Raw genomic sequence first — 22,667 nt, forward strand, 5'->3', positions numbered from 1 at the left:
AACCATGAGCTTCAATAAGCCCCGCCCTCTGTTGTTGCTCTGAGGATCATTTCTGCCCTGGATTTTATAAAGTAACTAATGCAAGTATCAGTTTACACCTTCATCTTAAAATGTCCAGACAAGATCTTTACAACTATATATGTTCCCTATTATGCTTAGCAAAATTGAAAACAAATTAGAGAACTAGAGAGCTTGTGGTACATGGAAAACACATATCTACTGATTATGTAACTCCAATGTATTATCTACAGAGTCTCAGAACCAGAACTAGCCAATAAAAACAGTTATACCATGATGTCAAGGAAGGAGACACTGAGTTACTGATATAATTCATGTGAGCAAATGTAATCATTTTAAATGGCTTCTCCATAAATAGGCATGTCATTAAGTGTAAAGGATTAGCAAGGATGTAAGATCCATCTGCACTGGCAAACTTGAGTTAATCAGTGTTTACTCTGGGGGAAGAGACCCTCCAGTCTCAGCTTTAACAGCCCAAATGTCAGTTAACTTCCAAAGGAAAGCACCAGTATTGATTTGGCAGGTATTTTCTGCAGGAAATGAATATTTCGCATGCAATAGCTGTGCCAAACTTTGTTTTGAGTTGTTTAGAACACTGGCATGTCTTTAAATCTTTCCACTTGTTAATTGCAGGAGATTATTTGCATACATTTCTCAGGCTATTCTGACATTTTAAACACCTTGAAGAAGCTCTATCTATATAAAATAAGTAAGCTATTAAAATGTCACCATGGTTCTATGTGCCTCCTTGCTACAGGATTTGCAAGACGGCATCATTTTGTTTTCCAAATGAGACTCTCTAGGACATTAAAGGGCTGGAATCGGGCACTCAGTTTCAGTCCTAGAGAGAAGCTGGGGAATCTCGGGAAGAGCACAAAACCACATGCTGTGCTTGCACTGTTAGATAAGGAGACTGCCTGAATTTACATGGGGCTGGTGTGAATCTACAGGAAAGGCTGGGAAAAGAATAGCCTTACAATGCTCAGGCTTATATATGGATATTTGGTGGAATGAAGGAAAAGCAAAGACACGATGCATAGAAAAAACTTGGAGAACCAGCCATGGTTTACCTAGCATGTACAAGGCTAAGTATATCTGAGTCGGAGATTCTCAAGGCTGAGGCAGAAGAATTACCATAAGTTTGAGGCCAGTTGTGCTACACACGTTCCAGGCCAATCTCCCCCCTACAAAAATAAGACTCTGTCTCACAAAATAAAACTGACAAACAAGCTGGGCACAGTGGCGCACACCTGTAACCCAGCATTTTGGGAAGCAGAGGCAGGTGGAACTGTATGCGTTTGAGGCCAGCCTGGTTACAAAGTGAAGCCAGGACAGCTAAGGCTACGCAGAGAAACCCTGTCTCAAAAAACCAAGGGAAAAAACCTGACAGATAAAAACAGGGCCTGAGGAGATGCCTCAGCTGGCTCCATCAGTAAAGCAATCGGCACAAAACATAATGATCTGAGTTCCAGAAGCCAGGGACGCCAGTCAAGTTCTTTGTGATCCCAGCCTGGGCAGGTAGAGACAGGAAAACCCTTAGAATTTCCTGCCCACCCTGTCTAACCAAACCAGCAAGCCTCAGGCCCAGGAAAGACTTCCCAAAAATGAGGTGGACAGCACCTGAAAAATGACACCCCAGATGGACATCTGGCCTACACACACACACACCACAGACACACACATATACACACATCACATACTACAGACACACACACACACAACACCACATACCACAACACACACACCACCACACACACACTGGCACATATACACCATACCATATACACACGTGCACACACACACACACACACACACACACACACACCCCACAGACACACACATATATACACACATCACACACTATAAACACACACATACATACCACACACCACGTACACACATACACCACACACACACAAACACACACACCACACACACATATACACACACCATATATACCATACACACACAACACACACATCACACACATACAAATCACACACATTTTTTGCAGTGCAGCTCACAAAATTTGCATTGAAAGGGAAAACCAAAAATCAGCAACTAATTGAAGGCAATTCAAGTCATTTGGTTCAGAACTTTCTCTAAAGAAGATTCTGATGGGTAAAATTCACAAGCCAGGACAAATGCTCCCCAGGCCCTCTGCACATCTCTGCCAGTCATGTTTCACCAAGATGACAATGTGACAAACACTGTAAATGAAAACAACTCAGGAGTTTATTTCATTTTATAGCTTATAGTCCATCACGGAGAAGGGGGAGGACAGGAACTGACACAGAGCCCAGGGAGACATGTTGTTTGCTGGCTTGCTTCCGGGATCACATTTAGCTACCTGCCTGGTGCAACTCAGGTCCAGGTGCCCAGAGATGGCGATGCCTACAATGCTGTGGGCCCTCTTCCATCACTTAGCAATCAAGAACACGTCCCCACAGACATGCCCTTAAGCAAACTGATTGACGTGATTCTTCAGGTGACATTCTGTCTTCCCAAGTGCATGGATCAGTTGACAACTGAAGCTAACTATGGCGCACTTTATCAAAGTCACCCAACCGACAGAATTTTAGAAAATGTTTCATTCAATTAAGAACAAATGACACATATTATCAACTTGGTTTAGCTTACAACATAAGTACTGTGGCTTTAGTGACACAACTTACCCTCAAGGCAGCTAGCTGTATCAAGAGATGTAGCCTCTGGGAGGTAATGGTGTCATGCGAGCTGAGCATCAACACAGTAGCACCGCAGCAAAGGTGCCAGGGTGAGCGGAGAACCCTTTTCACTTGTGTTTCCACCACTGAAGACATGGCGTGCAACCCTTCCAAAGATGGCAGTTTGGAAGAAACACAGTCTTGGCAGACCTTGACCTTGATGTTGGCCATTCCAATCTCAAGGACAGAGAGGTGAATTCCCACTGCTATATATTACCCAATCTGCAGGATTTTATTGTATTAGCATAAGTAGACTGGACAATGGATCTAACTATTAGGCTAACCAGAGCGGTGGCCAAGATCTCATCTTCATAGGTCACAAGTACCAGCATCTCAGTGTGTTGAATAAAGTAACTGGTGATAGCTGATTAGGTAAGAGATGACTTCGCAGAGTAAGGGGATTGCCTGGGTTACAGGGTTCTAATGGGCAATCAAGAGCTAAAACTGCCCACTCAAATAGTTACTTCATGGTGGCAGGCAATCGTCACGTTTAGCGCCATCATAATACAGCAAATCAGAGACTGTTGCCCACAGAAACCATCACATTCCAAAGACGCCATCAAGATTTCTGTGAGGTGTCAAGCCAAACGCCTCACCACCAGGGACATGACAGTGGGTGAGCCCAGCCGGAGTTCAGCTCTGTAGAAAACACTGGTACCAGTTCTTGTTATTACGATTTTTCCCGAATTATTTCATCATTCCTGGGTTTCTTTTTATGTGTATGTTTGTCTTTATTGATGTATAGGACTCCTATCTATCATGTGGTAGCTTGGGACCTGCTTATAATGCATGATGATGAAGTCACAGCAATCATTTCTACCTCCTTGAACATTAATCTTTTTTTGTTATTATTTTACGTTTTGTGTTGTGAACCTTTAAGCTCCTCTCTCCTCTCTTTTAGTTCTTTATAAAAACGACTCAGGGACTAAGAGCAGGTTCAGTTCCCAGCAGCCACATGGCAGTTCACAATCATCTGTAGTTCCAGTTCCAGTTCCAGGGAATCCAACCCCCTCTTCTGGCTTCCACAGGCACTGCATGCAAGTGATGCAAATACGCATGTAGGCAAAACATGCAATACTCATAAAATAATAAATAAATTTTCAAAAGAATATTTAATGTAATAACTGCTGCTACTTTAGTATGTGTAGAGCAGTAAAGCATGCTCCTCCTCTGTGTAACTTACTATCATCCCTTCCCTCCACTAGAGACACACTTTCTCACGGATCTTTCCCTACAATTAATTCCTCAAAGAAGCAAACATCACGGATCACTGTGCTTTTGTGGAACCGCCTTCCGAACTTAATCCTTTTGAAAGCTTTCTTTTTCTAGTTCACTTAAAAACCTGTACTATCCACCTTGAGGCCAATGTGAGACTACATTCCACAGGAGTTCCACCTGCTTGCCCTCCTGCGGCTTTCTAGACACCATCTAAGGAGGCACAGCCTTGCTGACTCAGCAGCAGGCTCTTGTTGCCGGAAGAGGACTGATGGGACAGTGATGAAGCTCAGCCATCAGGGCCCACATCCCCACGCAGGCCCTAGGAGTGCTGAGCACCCCTGTGGATTGGTGATTTAATCGGAAGGACACAACAGCAAACACTTCCCTACAAGTACTTTACTCTGTTTGGGGAGGTTGTCTGTCAGTTGTTTTGAGGCAGTCTATATACCTTAGGCTGGCCTAGAGCAGCAATGTCATCCAGGAGGGCCTTGAACTCAGCAGCCCTCTGCTGCAGCCTCCCAAGAGCTGGGATTACAGGTATATAGCCATGCCAAGCAAACAAATTTTGTTTGTTTTCTTGGGCGCCACCTTGAAGCCTTATGGATGCTAGGAAAGTACACTAACAGAGAATCATCCTTAGCCCTTCATTGTACAGAAATTGTCATAGAAAGAAAACCTAACCACATAGCCACATTATTAGGATATACATTAGTGTTGTGTCTGATGTCACATTAATATATTGTTTAATATTTGCCTTAAAGAGGGATCCCAATATAGCATGAGCTTATGACATCACAAAGCCTAAACCTATCCCAATACAAATGAAAGAATATAAAAGACTGCTTAGCTTACTCAAGCACTTGAGTGTTGAATCTGAAAAAAAAAAAATGCTGGATCTTAAAATAAAAATATAAGTTGGGTAGATGGCAATAAAAAGCGATTTTAAATGTATGTCCTTAAGATTTTTGATTCCAAGCCGGGCGTGGTGGCACACGCCTTTAATCCTAGTACTGGGAGGCAGAGGCAGGTAGATCGCTGTGAGTTGGAGCCCAGCCTGGTCTACAAAGTGAGTCTAGGACAGCCAAGGCTACACAGAGAAGCCCTGTCTTTAAAAACCAAAGAGGGAAAAAAAGATTTCTGATTCCAAGCTGGGCATGGTGGCACATGCCATTAATCCCAGCACTCAGGGAGGCAGAGGCAGATGGATCTCTATGAGTTGGAGGCCAGCCTGGTCTACAGAGTGAGTCCTGGACAGCCAACACTACACAGAGAAACCCTATCTTGAAACAAAAACAAAAACAAAAGCAAAAAAAGAAATTTGATTCCCTTGTGTATTTTTCAATGACATGAAAGAAAACCTACAGAAAGTCTTAGTTCTTCCAAATTTCTCCCTTGTGACTTAAAACTCTGAGCAGATAGATGTCTGACCTCTGGGCAATGAGTGTAGCTCCTGTCCCCTCAGGAGCAGGCCTGGGTGGCTTCCCCCATTTAGTCTAGTAAACACACGCAGTAGACATTCATCACGTGAAGGGTACGTTTGCCTTTAACACGACAGGAAACAGAGCGGTGGCCCCACTGCACGGAAGCAACATAATTAGGTAGTCCAACACTACATTTTGTCAAATTTTTCTGACAACCTAATAACCAAATTGTCATCATGCAGACATTGAAAAATGGTTCTGTTTGTCCCAGCATGAAAATGCCATTGTTTCTGTTGTGGTTTTTTTAATATAAAAATTAAGCGGGGCGTGGCGGCGCACGCCTTTAATCCCAGCACTCGGGAGGCAGAGGCAGGTGGATCGCTGTGAGTTCGAGGCTAGCCTGGTCTACAAAGTGAGTCCAGGACAGTCAAGGCTACATAGAGAAACCCTGTCTTGAAAAAAAAAAAATTAAACAAAAGTCTATAAAGGATGCGGTCAGCGGCTGGGTGGCCTTTAGTGGGTGTACTCCTTTTAATGGATGAAGTAGGAGGTTTAAAGCCTAAAGACTCCCCCCAGAAACACCTGTGTGATGTCAGTAACTTAGCATCCTCAGGTCAAGAGAGAAAATATAAAGGCAATGCTCGGTCTCTGTCATCTGGCATTGCTCAGCATTTGCTCTGGCCACAGCACTGTGTCCTGCCTCCTGTGTTAGTAGGTTCCAAACAATCATCAGAGGCCTGGGTTACTCTCTCCTCACCTCCATGGGACAGAGGGAGGCTTCTCCAGGCAATACATGCACACCCAACAGAGGCTCAATCCACATTCCCAGTGACTGTAAGGTCTTGGCAAAGAAACAGGGCTTAATGTTGTCTCGCCAAGTTGAAGAGTCCTTCTCAAGAAAGCTACCACACGTTTTGCCTGCAGAAGTGTGTAGCCTTATCTGTAAGCCAAATTCTATGCACGCTGCCTATCAGTGAAAGGAAAAGTATTATGGTTATGGATTAGTCTCTCAGTTAAATACTAAAAGAAACATTAAGAATAGCCTTAAGTTTTAAAAAAAAATCCAGTTTCCACTTAATTAGTTAATTATGAGAAGGAGTCCACTAACCTGTACAAGAAAAGAACCTCAGGGAGTACATTTCGAAGATGACCTTTGAAATACTAATATCCAAAAATTTTGCCATTTGGTCAGTAGGGATCTCAATGAGTAACTACTGTAAATCACTGTCAAGGTTGCACATGCAAATTTTGTAGCTGACCTAGTCAAGAAAATAGCAAAAATTTGGAAATGTTTTTCCAAATACCTGGAATGCTCAGAGTACTTAACTACACAACAAACCAATTGATTCTTTTATCTTCACAGCACTGAAATTTCAAAGCATTTCCACATCACATGATTTCATTGAAGAGCCACACGTCTACGTTATTTCTTAAAAGCAAAAGGGAAAGATTCCAAATGTCACAAACACAATGTTGAACAAAAGATACCACATACAAAAGACCCTGGTGGTCTATTTAATACTTAACATCCAACCCCTTGTTATCTGGCTTAGCTCTAGGGCCCAGCAACGCAGCTATGTACATTAGGAAGGAAGGAATGGAGAGCAAATAGGGAACCACTGCAGAGCTTCCCTCTGGGAAAGGCTGAGGTAAAATCCATCTGTAAGCTAGGAGGCTTGCTCCTTCTGTGGCATAACCAAGATGAGGCCAGGAGTGGTAGTAGGTGCCTCAATTGCCAGCACCTATGAGGCCAAGGCAGAAGGTATTATGAGCTCCAAGCCAGCCTGAGCCACCTGGAAAGACTATGTCTCAAATACTAAACCCATGCAACTCAACTAAAGCTACAAATGATCGGAGACCCGAGATCCATGCAACACCCCCTCCATCACAGAATCGCAGCTGAGATGACTAGAAGGCTAGAGAAAGCACAAGACCAGTAGAAGCCCCACCTGCTCTACCATTCCATGCACATCATTAGCCCTGATACAGAGCAACAAAATTACCTGGCTTTGCTATTAATTGTATTAGTTGGGTGCCTTTAATTGTATTGCATTAATAGGATTTTATTCAAAAATAACTTATAAATTGAAACCTTCCCTGATGTATATTGACATACATGGCGGAATGAATTCTTGTAATCCAGGGTTTGGGGCGGTGGTTTTCTTCTGTAGGGGTCAGTAAGTCAAATGATATGGGGTGCCTTGAGAAGGCAGAGCTTATAGATCATGGATTTCAACTTTTAAAAACCTCTCCTTGGCAGGTTAAGATTTGTGAGAAGCTGCACTAACGCAAGCTCCCATTCTTAAATGAGGGTCCATATTTTTAAAGGTGTCTGAAAGTGTAGGCTATGCTACTGGGGAAAATAAAGGACATGCATATATTTTTGAAGGCTCCAAAACCATAGCAAAACAAATATGTGGTTTGGAGTCAGAATGGTGCATGGTCCTGATTTGGAGAGCCAGGAAGGTCACACACTTTCTCTTTTCTAGCGTGGCCCCTTGGGCACCATCACTGTAGAGTTGAGGTCTACAGCACACAAATGATGACTGCATTGGTGTTTTGCACTTCGACACAAAATTGATGCACAGCATTGTTCTCCTCTTTTGTTCACTCACCGGCTATACCAAGAACAAAACACATACTCTGCAAGAAAACAGGCAGTGTAAAAACATGTACAAGTCTGATGATGCAAGCTGCTGAGCTGCTGACAGTCCGAGTAGACTCTCTGAGTGGCCTTTTCTCTCACAGCATCACACAATTTACACAGCAATCCTTCTCAAATAGTTCCTGTAATGAAAGTGTAAACCTTGAAGTCACTCCTAATTGGGTTCTAAAAGACAGATAATATCTTCTGGGAAGTAGGCAGGCCTCTAAAGCATCCATGAGTGCCCGAGAGCGATGTGGGGAGTGTTCTTAATCATCATTAGCAATTCTCCTCAGGACACAGACCCTTGTGTGGGTGGCTCATCCCTGGAACCCAAAGTTCCAACTATTTCTGAGGTTCCCATAAATGAGAAACATGGAAAAGTATATGAAGAGAACTATGAAGGAGAAGAAATAACTTCGTAGCGCAATTCTGAATTGCGTTTTTCATGCTGGTCAAGAATGAATAACAAGGTTGTAGCTGTCTGTGTGAGGTGACCATAAATGTCTCCTAAACGCCACGTGTGGAAGGCTAGGTCGCCAGCTGATGGGGAGAAGTGCAGGGACCTTTAGGAGGTGAGGACTACGGGAAGGAAGTCAGATCATTGGTGGATGCTGTTTAGGGATATGGGACCCTGAAGCCCTCCCTCTACCTCTTTTCACTTCTTAGCCACTAGGAGGTAAGCAGCCTTCTCCACCAAGCTCCACACACTGCAGACCAGACCCAGAGGTAGCATGGGCCAAGAGACTTCAAACTCTCAAGGCATCAGCCAAAAAGGTTTGCTTTTCAGTGGGGTTTTCTTAGGTATGTTGTCACAACAATAGAAGGCTGACGAATACACAGTATAAAACTCACTATTTCAAGACAAATTGGTTTGATTATAAAAAGTATCAGATGGTGTATTAAGTGCCTTAATTTTACATCTTAGGTTCACAGAACACTAACACAAAGAGATCATCAATGATGTTAACAGATGCTGCCCAACTGAGCATTACATAGCAGCTTGAATAATTTTCTTCCCCAGACAATCATGATGTGTACAAGGGAAATTAAAGATAGCTGCCACTCTAACCCTGAGCTTTCTGAGTTACCATGTAACACATTTTATAAGATGAGTGCATTTCAAGTGAGCTTCTCCCCTACTGGTTTTTCTTAAGAAATTCAAAGGCTTGGATTGTTTTCTTTCACATATATAAAAAATAAGAAAGCAAATATTCTCAAATTATTTTTTAAGCTTGGCATATCACCTACTGGGGACAAAGTAGTCAAAATTATGTGAAAGAAAATAACTGCTCTTTGTAACAAAAAGCACTAGGAAAAACCCAACAAGTAAATCTATAAATGGTTATAATAGGAACATTAGTCTTTCTTGCCTTTTACTCATTAAATATCAAGAGACTACAGCAAATAAGCAAATGCATACTGTGGAAATGCTGTCATCTGTCTGTCTCTACGAAGGATAGCAACTTATTTCTATAGCAGTAACCTTGGTTTAAAAAAGAAAAAGGGGTAACAGGAGACCTAGGAGAGCAGTGGGTGGATGATCCTTTGGGTACTTGAAGGAAATATAGTTTCACTGCAGAACTCTGGAAGAAATCATCTAGAAGCCAGGGCCAATGAGAGGCCAGGCTGTCACCTAGTCCCCCAGATACCAATTTCCAAGTCTCATTTACTTCCACCATCCCAGGCTGCTCCTATAGTCTCTGGGTTCTTTCTCCTGGCTCTTCCTAAAGGCAGACCCATTCCAGGACCAAACTAACTCTGCCAAGTTGTCCAAGAGTCCAATGCTGCAAGCCCCAGAATCCAGGGGCTTCCTGGTCTCTTTGCCAGCTTAAGAAAATACTCCTAAAGGAAAAAAACCCTCTCTTTGTTTTGACAATTTTTCTTGTCCTTCAAAAATGGTTCACAAATAGATTCATCAAAAGTAATATTTTTAGAGCAAGGAACAGATATTCTATTTATTCTATTTCATCTCTTTTCTATAATTACATGGCTAAATGGTTGATGTTATGCATTATAGCTGCTAACTGTACCATGCCTATTTCTGTGTACATATTAGTCCATGCTCATGTGAGCATTTAATACAGAAGAACTTGTGGCTACCTGCTTCTCAGCTATACCAGACTAGATGCTTTCTCTGAAGAAAAGAGACAAGGGGCTGACAAAATGGCTTAAGAGGTAAGGGCACTTTCCACTAAGTATAAGGACCTGAGTTCAATTCTTGGGTCCTACAAAATATAAAGGGAGAACCAACTCCAGAAAGTTCTCCTTTGATCCTACATGTGTCATGGCAGGTGCACACACACATGCTTAAGTGTGTGTGTGTGTGTGTGTGTGTGTGTGTGTGTGTGTGTGTGTGTGTGTGTGTACGCACTTAAGTAATTAATGTAAAGCAAAAGAAAAGAGAAGAAGCTGGTGACCAGTGTTATCTTCAGCCCAAGTGAGTTAAAAGTCTTCAGATGGGCTGTCTGATGCACAGTGCCCCACAGTTAAAGATGGACCTTAAAATTCACATACACTCATGCAAAATGAGACGACTGGCCCAAATCATGACATGTGTCTTTTGTAGTCTTTATGTCTCTCAATATTCTATCACTAATACAGTATTTTAAAAATCAGTTCAATTTTTAATATAAGTGAGTTTTTATGATAATTCTGTGTGCCCATTGTAAATATCCAATATCATATTGTGTATACATAGTCTACAAGTCTACATATAGTATATAGCTTATATAATTTACCATTAATAAAAAGAAATTGGAAGACTCTAATATGGCTCACCAAGAGCATGTTCTCATCTCAGGTAATCACATGAGTTACTAGGAAAAACTGTTGATCTAAGTGCATACTAGAGAACATATGAACTATGCGTACATATAAAATCACATTACCCATATACATGCACAATTACTATGTGCCAAGTCATTTCATGTGAATAAAAAAATTCCCCAAACTCCTGTACATATCTTGTCCCTTCAACAAAATTAAACAGTGAGGGATCACCAGAAAAGGTACATGGGACATGGAGGAATGTCAAGGCTGGGTGCTAGAGGCACATTAGAGTGAGATAAAGTAAGGGTCTGAAAGGCCAGGCTGTGGACCACTTCACAGTTAGTTATTCCCAGAATTGAATTGTCTCTAAACACATGTCACAGAGAAGGTCCTTCGTACTATTTGGTTTGAATGCCCTTCATCTCTGCACCATCTTTTTTAGACATACATATCTGAGTTCACAAATTACCCATCACAAAGAAATGGCATGCTGCTAATAGGTCCCTTCATTGTGGCTGACAGTGCAGAACAAATGCCGGTCCCTGAGCTGAGACCAGATTTCTGGAATACTAACTGAGGCTCCAACGGAGGATGACACATTACCTAGAGGTCACCCCAAGAACTCTGGAACAAGCTCCAGCACTCTGCTGCCTCTCACCATACTCACTACACCCTGCCATATGCTTCTGCTCTCGCAGGGCATCCTCCTCTCAAGATTCTCAATCCTCTAGCTTTCCACTGCTCTAAACACCTAACTTTCAACAAACAGGTCCCTACTTTACAAGAGGGGAAGCTAGATAATGGGCCAGCAAGATGGGATTAGCAAGCAAAGGCATCTGCTGCCTAGTATAAGAACCTGAGTGCAGCCCTGGGGACCCATAATGTAGGAAAAAAGAACCAACTCCTGCAAGCTGTTCTTTAGTTTCGTGTGCCCAGTGTGACACTAGAGTGGCCCCCGGCACCCTCCATACAATAAATAAGCAAATAAATATATTTTTAAAAAATAAGTAAATCAGAAAGAATGGAGTACGAGGAAACAGATGAAGGAATGTATAAAAGAGCTGCTCTCCTGCCTGTCTGAGCCATGCCCTCCCCCAACTGCGATAAGCAGATGCTGTTTTGTTAGCGAGGCACACCACACCACATGGCTCCATCGACACCCCTGTCCTTTAACACAGAAATGGCAGGCTCCCCCACCCCCCGCAGGGTCCTTCCTGGATAGAAATTTGTGGCACTGTCTGTCAAAGCATCTTCACCTCCCAGGCTGTGCCATCTCGGTCAGTTTACCTGAGCCCTCTGAGCTACTTTACCAGTTAAACACAAAAAGAGAGTACATGTCCCACGAGTTCTAAGAAGGACTAAATGATAAAAGCTTTAAAAAGTGACTCATTCCCCAATTGCCTCAAGTTGTCAAAAGCGTGAGGTGCTGGCCACAGTTTGGGACCTGATCGTAATATCTCCATTAAGTATCCATGGAGCTAGGCATGATGGTACATCAGCAGGTCCTCCTAGACTTAGCATACACAGTGCCATGTACTAATGTTTATAAACACACCCAAAGTGTATTTCAAACTGTTGACTTCTAGGACCTTGCACTTTTCATTTCTTACTCTCAGCTTCCTACACTTGTGACACTGTGGAGCTTGTTTCAGTTTTCAACCAGAAGGATGAGCACCTGCAGCCACAGGAAGGGAAACATGTGTGGACCTGATGCCTGGAATGTTTTCTAGACAGAAAGCCCTCCCACATCGACTCTACCCAGGAGATGGTAACAGACTCCGGCAGGCTGCTGCCCCTCCAAGCAGATCCCCACACCTCTCAGTAACACCTCCCTCCAGGCAGGCATCTCCTGTGTTTACAGTTGCTCATCAAGACACTGGCTCTAGTCACACACATCCTACGGCGTTAAACTAAACGGCCCCACAGACCTCTAGTCCAAGACAGCTGGTAGACACAGACACACATAAACAAGACATGGGCCTTCTCTTTGCGATGGAAAACTTGACACAGACCCTACTAGACAGCTTCCCAGAATTACAGTGCAAGAGGCTGCAGGTCACACAGTTTTCCAGCTTGGCTTCTACGGGTGCCTACGAGGCAAGATGACAGTAAGGAATAGCATCACTGCAGCAAATTCCTGACTCTGAACTCGTGTGATTCTGATTCCAAAAACACAGTGGGGAAAATAGCCTTCTCTGCCTGTCATTATTTACATATAGTCATGGGGATTGGTGGCAGGGACAACAGCTTCCTGAGGCAGCCATCAGGCCTCAGAACACCCTACAATAAACACCCTGTGTTTAAACAAAGGGCTCAGGTTCCCTCAAAAGGTAGTCAGTCATTGCAGTCACAGAACTGGAGTCTGAGAACTCTAGGAAGCACAGGAGATGTCCTGCCAACGCGGATGTATTAAAGAGCGGCCCATGGCTACAAGGGAAACAAGAACACACAAATGATCATTTCTAGGATGGCACCCAGTCTTCATTTTCATGATTCTTTGATTTCCAGTTCAAGTATAAACAGACTTTTCCCCCCTGAAATAGGAAGAGTATTAGGTAGGCAGGACATTTTCTGAGTTCTGTATAGCAAATGTTCATATGCTTTCCTTTTGTAGCATTTATGGATTCATTCTGAAGAAGGGGTAAGCTGGAGCAAAGCAATTTGGCATGCTTGCATTTGCTTTATCAGGACCGGAGAGCACAGACTGCAGGGGCTCCCTGACCTGAGCTGCAAAGATGCTTCCAGAACCCTGAGGGGGCCGCTGATTATTTCCCTTCCAGGGATACTCAAGCTGAGCTATCTTCCTTGCAAAACAGCAAATGAGCTCACTTATATTATCCTCAGGAAAGTGGTAGCCATGAGGACAAACGTGATCATTATCATACAAACTTAATTTCTGACCAACTTCCATAATCATCCTGATTTCTGGAAGAAAGTTAGGCAGTATGTAGTCAGTCACACAGACCTTGGGTTGCATTCAGACATCCCAGCCTAAGGACCATTTAGAAAAGCAGATGTGTTTCTCTGATCTGTACCTCCATTTTTCTGCAGGCAAGATCCACACACTGGAACACAGTACAGTCCTGGATGATGATGGTTTAGGGGAGCTATTAACATTCACAACATAATGCCTAGCTGAAAAAGTACTATGTACTACTTTCTCCAAAAAGTATATCAACAGAGAGAACTAACAGGAAAAACGCATCCAGAGATAACATAGTTGTTCATCTCTGGAGAGCAGGATTAAGCACAACTTTTATTTTCTCCTCTTTTACAGATGTGGCTTCTAAATATTATAAAATGCAAATGCATTACTTACATAATAAAAGCAAAGTAATTATAAGAGATTTAAATATGCAGGATGTCATTTACAAAAAAGGTTTTCCATTTACACAGCAAAGAAGCATTCCCACTAAAATAAAACAAGTGACTACGCCATTGGGGAGGAACTAGGTCATATCTCAGGCAGCTTCACCACCATCACTACTTCTTAAGTACACGCTGCATGTGGTACCCTGCAGTTGGAATCAGTAATCAGGTAAGTAGCTCAGCTGGTACCCAGGTTATTCACATCATCCGGCCCTCTACCAGGGTTACCAAAGATGGAGGAGTAGAAAACCAACATTTGTCAGGGGTGTTGATCCATCTGCCTGCCCTGTATTCAACCTTCCTTGGAAAGTCTCCTTCAAGCTTGCCAAGTAGGATTAAGTACAATTAAGCAGGCGATCAGCCAGGGGTACTCTGTCTGTGCCCTGGGCTACAGCTGATGCCAACAAAGGGAAATGCCTGACCTAGCCCAAGCCATTCAAGGAAGGAGATTTGGTACAAATGAAAGGGAAAGAAGCATCCAAATATGAGACTCAGAGAGCCTTTCTAACAGCAGCAACTCCCCCCCTCCCCCACTCTCCTTCTGCACATTAGGCAAAGTCCTGTGCTGATGGATTCCCTGTATCATCTTGAGTGGACCAAGGACCCCCTAGCTAAACACTATTTCTGAATGAGAATAAAATTTCAGATGGTAGACTCGGCAAAACAGCTGGCTTCCCCAATGCAGTTGAGTAGACGTCCCAAATAAACTAAAGGAAGAGGTAACTGCTGCTTTTGTCCTGCTGTCTGTCTGAGCTTGGACACATCTTCTTTTCCTTTTTTGCTCTCAGACTGGGGTTTGTACCTCCATCCCACTGCTTCTCAAGCTACTGAGCTGGGACAATATGGAGTCACTAGATTTCCTGTGCCAACAGCTTGCAGATGACACAGCATGCAACTTCTCAGCTTTCCTCATTATGTGAGCCAACTCCTCATCACAAATTAGCACATAGGTACATGCTCGTTTTGTTCCTCCAGATAGTCCTGATGAACACAGCCCTATTTTGTTAAGCATCTTCGCTCCTCAAAGCCATGTGCCCAAGGAAGGGGCCATCTATCTCACATCAGAAATATGTCTGCATTGCTTTAAAACAGAAAGGGCCACTGCTGCTCTAACATCGACCTTTACAGTTTCTAGGACAGTGTGGCCAGTTCCATATAAAGCAGGAGTCTCTCACTCATGCAAACACACAAGCACGTGCACACACATACACACCGTCCAGCCGTAGCTAGCCTTCCTCTTTATCTAACATGATGCTGACCAAACTTTATTTTCTATATACTACAACAAAAAGGGAATTGATAAGGTGCTTGGTAATCTCACTCTACATGCCAGGATCTGATTCCAGAAAGAATATGTAGTGTTGCCGAGTGATTAAGGAATCTTTGCTTATAAACTGAAACACAGGAGAAAACTTTCCTTGGTCAATAGGTGCTGTCATAAAAATAAAAACTAAAGACAGCCGGTCTAAGAAGGAAAGTCAACACTGTAAAGGTGGACAAGGAAAAGGAGCAAGACAAGGGACTGTGGTTAAATCATTGAGCCAGTGAACTTTAAAAACCTATAGGGACACCCTTCAGCAGGTCTCTGTCTTGATCAAGTTCGTTTTTCTTAGTCTAACAGGTTTTGTTTTGTGGAATTTCAAACGCAAGTTGGTAGAGCAATTCGCAAAATACTTGTCAGTACTTAGCAATCTGTCACTAGTTTAAAGCTCAGATCTATCTTCCTGCAGCACACCATCAAAGGCACCCCGGTGGGTCCCCAGTTGCTTGACACCAGGGAAAACTGGGTTTCAGTTGAATTCCAAACTTTCAGAGCCAAGGTTTTGGAGCATCTTTCCATCAATCATGACATCCAAGAGGCTCAGCAGGTAGATGTGGAGGGTAGGAAGCTTTTTCCTTTTAATTCCCTTATTTTTTAAACCAGTTCAAGTTGACTTTTTGGTTATTTGCAGCCAAAAGCATCTTCAACAATAAATCTATCTTCACATAATTAGTGGGAAATTTATGTATCCGCCTTTGAGCAAAGACTCCAGAGAAAATAGTACAGAGATCCATAATTCTGCCAACATTCTCCCAAATCCTTAAATGATAGATTTTAAGTGATTATTTTCCAAAAAAGAAAGACAACTGAGAAGCCAGAAAAAGAGATGAATTATGCAAGCAGCTGATGCTCATCTGAGAACTATAGAGCACCCACTGGATGCTCTAGAGGTGAATGAAGCCTTGCCTTTTCTCAACATTGAACCAGGGCAGCATCATTTAGAGACACCAATCTGACTGTAGGTCATCCTTCCTGGGAATAATCTCCCTTTCTCATTCCAAGAGCTTTAACACACTTGGCCTTAGGGGAGTGTCTAAAGAAAAAAATTATCACAGGCAATCCAAACCCTTGAATCCTGTCACCAGTAAGGATTTTTTCCTCTAAGGCTTAAATACATTTCAAAGAATGTGACAGACCCTACAAAGGACAACAAATAAATCTAAGTATGGGCTGCTTTTTCTTTGCTTAAAACTGTCCTTTTTCCTCTGATCTTGGCTATGCAGCCCACTGCAGGAGAGTAGGAAATGGGTTTCCTGGTACTGGAGATAAGTTACAAGTGTTCCTTAAGGTAGTGGAGACCAGCACTCGCTTCTTGGCAGGACTTTCATTGGGGGTGGTGAAAGGATGCTGGGAACATGGAGACTTTGACCTTGAAGTGACAGTAAAGAACCCAACCTCTTTTGACTAGACACAAGAAAGCTATATAATACTGTGTGGGCAAGAGGTCCCAAAGGGTGGCAGCTGTAAGATCTGAGGGCCATGACCACCAGTAAGTAGAAAGCCCAAATAGCACCGAGTTAGCTTTTCCAGACGTTGAGGAAAAATATAGCCAAGTATGCACCCATGCATTGTTACAATGTAGTTCTTCCCTCTCTCCCTGATGAAATATTCTCTCCTGGAGGAGGGAAAGGGTATGATCCCGAGACGCACAGGCCCCTTCCCACGGTTATGTAGGCAGTAAAACATTGCTTCTGAGGAGGAGCTCTGCAGGAGGATCAGGGCACAGCTTCCCGGAGTCAGCCCTAGAGTGCTGCCGCTGCTGCAGAGATGGTTTTCTACCTTACCTATGCTCCCCTAAGTGTTCCCCCTAAATTCACTAGTTCACCAAGTTGATGTGGCTGGACAAGGTTCTCGTTGCTCTGTCTGGAAAGTAGAGACATTTTTTGTTAACATTACCCCAGGATAATTCACACCACAAAAGCACACTTGTAAGCATTATAGCAGTTTTTCACAATGACACCTTTAAATCAGAACGCAAACTCAGTGTGCATCTGTGGTTGGCTTGGCATGTCCTGAGTTTCTAAAGGACCCCACACTGCCAGGACAAGATCTCCTGGGCCCTTCAGCTTACTCTCCAGTATACACTCTGCTACTGCACAAAAGGCAAGCTAGCTGGGAGACAGGAGGCTCCAGGGCTGACGAACAATACCAAAGATTTTTAAACAGTCACACAAAAGGCAATAACAAACTCCTTTTATATTAATTCTCTTACAAAATGTCACACCCACTTACAAGAAATTATTTGATTTCCTTCAGTGTACTTGGGATTAATGAGGACTGACTCTAAAGGAAGGAAGTGCCCGGCGTGCATAGCACTTCAAATTGTTGAGCTCCCAAACAATACAAAAGCATTTCGAGTCACACATGGGACGTGAAGTGAAAATTTTCTTACAGGGAATAATCTCTAAAAATACTTACCTACTTCAGAGAGCACTGCGAAGCTCTATTAACACCAGCGGAACACTTTGAGATCTTCAAATAAAATCATGATAGAAATGCAAAGTATTACTACTATAGCTTGGAAATAATTTCACACCTAGGGATGAGAAAACCCCAGGCCAAATTTCACCACTTCTCTTCTTGCCTGATAAACAAGAAGTACCACGGATGGAGGTGGTGACAGGCAGAACAAAGACATCAGGGTTCCTCTATCACTAAAGTTTTGCATTCTCCTGCAGGTCATCCTAGGCAATTTTGCGGGGGAGGGCCCAGGCGGCGGGGGGGGGGGGTCCTTTAAAGGGAAAGGATTAAAAATGGAGATTACAATTTCATTGCTTTTATACCAGACCAAACAACAAAGAGCAGATGCATCAACAGACATCAGGAATGCTGCTCAGCAACTGAGGGCCCTGAGCAACAGTCAGTCATACACACTGATGATGGCAGTAATGGTGACCCGTCATGACCACCATCAATGTAACCTTGGTAAAGGAATGTCAGGGTACAGAACCGAACCCCTCAAACTCCGCCTGCCTTAGCCTCCGCAGGCCACACCACCAGCGCTGTGCTGGGGATCCAGTTAGGACCTTGAGCATGCTGCACAAGAGTGCTCTTTCCAACTCAGGCCTGCTGACTCGCGTAACAATTGGTGTGACAGGACTCCAGCACAACTGGCCTGATGAAGACAAGTAATCATGCAGAGATCTGATTCTAGTTGTGCTCTGGACAAGACACCTGGTTTAAGCCTTGCTTTCCATATCAGTAAAATGAAACATCTGTCTCACCTATCTACCACCTTCTTCTTCACACAGGATTAGCAGATATTGAGGAAAATAATAGTTGGAACCATGGTTCAAATATAAAATATGTTAAACATTTACATTTTAAAAGAAATAACCAACTAGATTATACCTTCTGGCTCAATGTGGAAACCATTACATCATTGTGATAATGAAATAATGACCTATAGATTTAAGCTATATTATATAGCATGGCTACATTAGAAGGCCATGGGAAAGAGTGGTGGCAGAAATGGGACATGTCAGAGTCACCAAGCTGCAAACTGCAGAACCAGACTAGGAGGTATTGTTTCTAACATTGTATCTAGGCTCTTCCCAGAGTACACAGCGACCATGTTATTTAATCACAATAGGGCAGCAGATGTGATGTCCCTGTGAGAACAGCCATTAAGCACCTTTGTTCTAGGACCTGCACAGAGCAGAAATAATCAGCACAGAAGACATAAGGGAAAGCTTGCCCATTCCATACTCAGGAAACCAAAACAATGCCAGAGACCCAGACAATGAAGTTTTCAACCACATTTTACACATTAACAAAAGAGGAGTTCAATGGAACAGCAACAACAAAAACAAAAACAAACAAACAAAAACATTGAAAAGAGAAATTAAAATTCAGAGAAAAGTAAAAAGCAGACAATACAATTGTTTTGCTCTAAGATGTTGGGGTAAATGAAAAAAAAAAAAAAAATCACAGCCTCTTTGCAAGCAAGCCTGAGCCACAAGGAGTCCAAGACCCCAAACATTAGACAGGCTCCAAGCATAGCCATTTCCTATAAGTCTAGTTCATTCACATATATGGTATTAGTCAGGATTTTCAATGTGTTATCAAGATAAACCAGCTAGCTAACTTTGCATTGCCAAAGGGCAACTGCTAAGTAAAGCATGGAAGGCCATCAGGAGCCAAGCCAGACACAGAGGCCAACGAACAGGAACTGCTAGCTATGGTCTCAGTTATGTATGGTCAGGCCACATGGTCCACCCAGGACAAAGGAGAATGCTTTTGATATGATCTGATTCCCAAAGCATAGGCACGTATCTCGGCAAACTTGCAGCCACCCTAAGTGTGGGACTGCAAGTGCCTGCCACAGCATGCAACCAACAGGAAATAAAATCACCGTGAAGAGAAGAGGGAAAGAGCACAGGGAAAATAAGGAAGGGTGTTTGTCTACACTTGCCAAGGCTTTCTTCAAAAATTCCTTAACAATCTACCTAGCAGAAGACCACTAATTCCCTAAGAATATAATTTAAGATTACAGTACCTGGTAACTGATCATATACAGCCAAATTGCCTAATGGCCACAAAACTTAACCCTGACCATTTTTTTGTTTCTGAAAGCCTCATTTCTCATATTTATTTTTATTACATTTATTGATATTCGTGTGTGTGTGTGTGTGTGTGTGTGTGTGTGTATGTGTGTGTGTGTGTGTGTGTTCAGGGAAACTCATGGTAGTTAGTTCTCTCCACAAGAGGCCTGATGATTGAATTCCCAGCATCAGGGCTGACAGCAAGCACCTTCATCTTCATCTGCTGAGCCCGTTTATTAAACATAAACTTCTCACTTGATTCCAGAGGTTAAAACAAGATTTCCTCTTTTGGGGAGGGGTAGTTCTAATGTGTTCATTTTGAAAACATTATCCCAAAACATCTTTTAAAAAAATAGTTCAGCCCAGAGTGGTGGCACAGGCCTTTAATCACAATATTCAGGACGCAGAGGCAGGTGGATCTCTGTGAGTTTGAGGCTAGGCTGGTCTACAGAGCAAGTTTCAGAACAGCTAAGGCTGTTACACAGAGAAACCCTGACTTTTTTTTTTTTTTTTTTTTAATGGAGCAGAAACTAGACCCAGCCCAGTGTTTAGCAGTGTTTGCTGCTTTCAGCAAAGGTACAGTAGTCCCTACTGCCCAGGTCAGGTCATAAAGCTAAAAACTACCTGTAATTCCAGTTTCTGGGGGATCTAAGACTTTTGGCTTTCAAAGGCACTTGTCCTCAAGCGCACATACCTAACCATAGGAGCACACACACATACATACATACTAAAAACAATTTAAAAATCAGAAATTAAAAGAACGCACAAGGCTGTGGAGATGGGTCATGCTCCTGGTTAAGTGAGAAAAACTTAAGGAATAAGTCAGCCAGCACTGGTGGAGGCCATCTACTACATCCCAGCTACAACCACTGCGACCTCTATTCTACACACATGCATTCACTTCTTTGCATATGCACATATCACACATACACATATAAGTACTCAAACAGATTTTAAAAAGGACTTTTCAAAATATCTAATAAATCCATAAGGCTGCTACTGCTCACGATGAGGTGGGGAGGGGATGACGGCAACAGCAGCAGGCAACATCTGCTTTTTATGGACCAAGACATGTTCTTGCACAAAACCACATGAGGCAGAGTACATCTTCTCATCTCCATCTCACAGAGAAGAAATGCACAAAGAGAATGAATAATTTGTTAACAGTCCAACAACCAAACTAGGGCCAAACCCATGTCTGACTCCAGACCATTTACTCAATAGTGGCTCTCACTAAGACAGAGAACACAGCGGGAGCACCCCCCTCTCTAGAGGAATGCGAGCACCTTCTAATTGCAAAGTCCCTCAGATGCCTGTGCCATCTATAGCTCCAAGCTGGGAGCACGTCTGATCAAATGCTATCAAGTCCTCCCATGTTCCAGGAAATGGCGCAAGGCTGCAGGACTGGGAACGATGCTTGAGATGGGAATCATCTGCATCCTCACGTGCTCTTCTCTTCACCATGGCCACCTACTATATCAAAATTCCAAGAGAGTCACCTCAAAGAAAATCCTCCGAATAGCTTCTGTAGGAAATGTAGGTAACTATCCAAAGGAGATTTTTTTTTTCCTCCAATTTCTTTGTAAAACTATACTTTACTCTCAAAATGAACATTAAAAACTCATGTTTGTCATAAAGTTAAAAATAACCTAAAATAGAAAGTAAGTCAAATTGGCTTTTCAACTTTAACCAAAGTGGCCACAGCCATAATTACTATAATAAAAGTGACAGAAAAAAACTAAAATTGTCAAAAACATAATTGATGATGAAAACAAACGTAAAATTATGGCATACTTCACCCTGGCCACTGAAGACTCTTGATGAAAGCACAGCCCTATAATTCCTCAGAGTGAATTCTCTAAATTAAAATACTTCATGCAGAACAGAAATTAAACAATGAATCAAAGAACACTGCTGTACAGAGGTACACTTATAAATATACCTACCAAAAATGAAACAATTACATTTTTTCCATGTAAAAATCAACTCAACCGTAATGTTCCACAGGAGGCTGAGCAGGTATTTTTCCTATTGTTTACAGCTTGGAGGTTCCTTCTGTGACTCACTTAAGATCCAGCATGACTGGGTGGAGTGTAATTGGCCCACCAAACTGGAAGGCCATCTCCATGGTACAATACCAGCTCCTCCACATGACTGACTCCAGATAAATTTCATCCCACCCAACTGAAGCACCGCTCTGCATTTTATTGTAAGGGTTTCATTTGACCAGCTGGTTTTATTTAAATATTGACCAGAAGTGGTACGGGTGCATTCTTTTTCCATCTAGCATTAATCTTAGTAAGCTTAGCTCTATTGGAATGTCTTAACTGCTGAAAAGAAAGCAAAAGTCAGCAAACACACAATTGCATTTGGCCGCCCTCAGCACATCATTTTATCTCCGCCCTCTCTCTGCTAACTACTGCTCAGCGCTTTTGCCTACGAGGAGGATGAGCAGGTGGGTAAGGAAGTTGTCTTGTCAGCTGTATCTTTAATCCAAGTGTTTAAATCTCTGAATAAAAGAAAAATCAATGTGGTAAAAGCAATGTTTGTCAAGACCATGTAATAAATACACTTACGTCTACAGACTCGTCTCCGTAGATTTCCCTTCTTTGCTGGGCCTTCAAAGCTACAAAG

Source organism: Acomys russatus, chromosome 3, assembly GCF_903995435.1.
Source record: "Acomys russatus chromosome 3, mAcoRus1.1, whole genome shotgun sequence".
In the NCBI taxonomy this organism is placed as follows: domain Eukaryota; kingdom Metazoa; phylum Chordata; class Mammalia; order Rodentia; family Muridae; genus Acomys; species Acomys russatus.